This window comes from Nematolebias whitei, chromosome 16 (genome assembly GCF_014905685.2).
Source record: "Nematolebias whitei isolate Nwh7 chromosome 16, NemWhi1, whole genome shotgun sequence".
NCBI classification, from domain to species: domain Eukaryota; kingdom Metazoa; phylum Chordata; class Actinopteri; order Cyprinodontiformes; family Rivulidae; genus Nematolebias; species Nematolebias whitei.
The window spans coordinates 23,110,338-23,112,712 of record NC_056513.1 but is presented as its reverse complement, the minus strand read 5'-3'; the positions used below and the strand labels follow the sequence as shown (position 1 = coordinate 23,112,712).

At 36.0% G+C, this 2,375-nt stretch overlaps 1 long non-coding RNA gene across 1 annotated transcript in view; it reads right to left on the bottom strand.

Moving 5' to 3' along the window:
- LOC119422959 overlaps positions 1-2,375 on the bottom strand; it is a 6,535-nt gene that overhangs the window by 3,610 nt on the left and 550 nt on the right. The window lies entirely within an intron of this gene.

Genomic DNA, 2,375 nt, shown 5'->3' with positions numbered 1-2,375 from the left:
CACACCCACCCCACTTCCTTTAAATATATATTGGTGTCTAAGCCTATGGCAGCATAACAATTGCCAACCCTAACTATAGGATTTATCAAAACTGAAAATCTTAAAACTGGACAATGTGTCAGCCTCACGGACAGAAACTGGAAGTTGGTTCCACAAGAAAGGAACCTGATAACTGAAAGATCTTCCTCCCGTTCTGCTTTTGGAAACTCTAGGAACCGCGAGTAAGCCTGCAGTCTGAGAGCAAAGTGCTCTGTTAGGAAAAGATGGGACAATAAGATCTGTAATATAAGATGGAGCTAGGTTGTTGAGGGCTTTGTAGGTTAGAAGTAAGATTTTGAATTCAGTTCTGAACTTGACAGGGAGCCAATGAAGAGAAGCTAAAACTGGACACATGATCTCTCTTACTAACTCCAGTTAAGACCCTGGCAGCAGCATTTTGGATCAACTGAAGACGTTTATTAAAGTATTTGGATACCCAGATAACAAACCATTACAATAGTCGAGTCTAGACATGACAAATGCATGAACCATTTTTCTGCATCATCTTTAGATAAGATGTTTCTAATTTTAGCGATGTTACGCAGGTGGAAGAAGGCAGTTCTAGTAACGTTTTTAATGTAGGGGAGAAAAGACATGTCCTGATCAAAAATAACACCGAGATTTTTTATATTAAAGCTGGAAGCCACATTAATGCCATCTAAGGAGGGTGAAAGACTGAAAAATTAATTCCTAAGATGCTCAGGTCCAAAAACTAAAACCTCAGTCTTGTCTGTGTTCAAAAGCAGAAAATGTAGGGTCATCCAGGTTTTTATGTCTTTAAGACATGTCTTTTAGTCTAAGTAGCTGATTAGATTCATTCATGGACAAATATAATTGTGTATCAAATTTTAAAAGAAATGTGACATTTCCAGTTAAGTAGTACCTTTTTTGACCACTAGATGGAGCCCCTCATGGAAAAATTGACCATCCGCCACCGGTGTTTATATATTCATCGATGTGATGAATCAAAATCAGTCAAATGTGAACATTGGTGCTCTTTATTCAGAAAATCCACACATCACATTTCAGGATCTGGTTATTATAAGATTAAATGTTAAATATGAATATTTCTATATTTATCACCACAGTATTAGTGTTATACACATTAGTAGTTGTAAATGCTCAAAAGAATACCAAAAAAGTCCATGCTCAATAATAATTATGTTGGTTTAGTGCTTACCTATAACCTGCAATAAACCTTTTTAATGATCATGTTAAAAGTTATAAATGCTGTCTTTGGCGCCTGTTTGTTTTCCAAATATATTAGTGTGTGGAGGCATTAACATGGAGAAAGGTCAGGGAGATTTGAACCAATAACTATGAATTATTGGTTGAAATGTGTTTAATAAATTAACTCAAAAACCGCCGATCTGACTCCAAATCCACCCAAATTATCCCCACCCGTCCAAAAACAATACGTCGTCTCAATTGAGAAAGCTCCTCGGATGAGGAGCGAAACGTTTTCTGTTACAAATAAAGTCCAGTTGTTTTTGTATTGAACGTTTTTTTGAAAGTATCGCACAAATACGATAATTATCGTACGTCTGGCAACACGGAAACACAGATTACTTCCTGTTCTGCGCGCGCAAACATCGCTTTGGGAAAGGAGGCTGTAAAGCAGTTTATGATGCAGCTGTTAAGGTAAAAAAAAAAAAAAGATACAATAGAAAATTGGAAGAAGAGAGACGGAGGAGGAGGAAATAGCATTCACGACAGCTGCTTACATCTGGATTAATTCACCTGGTTTTCTCATGACGTCCTTCACAGCTGGCTCCCACCTCGCCTTATGTCCGAGGTAATATCAAACCGAAGCTGCAGTCCCTGACGCTTAATTTGTTTTTTGACATAAATCAGTTACAGTAACCTGGTTAACCTGGTTAATCTGGTTAACCTGGTTAATCTGGTTCAGGGACAAATAAGAAAACTGACCAGCAAACCGTTTAGTTGCGTTTACGTGTGATTATTTACCTGCATTCGTTACATCAAGCTAGGCTATTATAGTTTACTTTTATATATAAATAAAGGTAATTTATTTACACCCTTACTAGATGTCATTCTTCAACTTTATCCTTTTCACCACTGAACAGAAATCAGACACATAGCATGGATAATTTTAGCCATTTTTATTATAGATATCATTTTTCATTTAAATATTTTGACTTTCATACAACTACTCCATCAATCTAAAGTTAATTAATATGCTATTAACTGTGTGTCATGGCTGGCTTTTATAACATGGAATAACAAAAGAAGTATAGATAGTTTTAGTTTTATCATGAGTTACTTGAGTAAACACTTGATCTATTAAAAAAACAACTCTTAGCCACAAAAAGTAT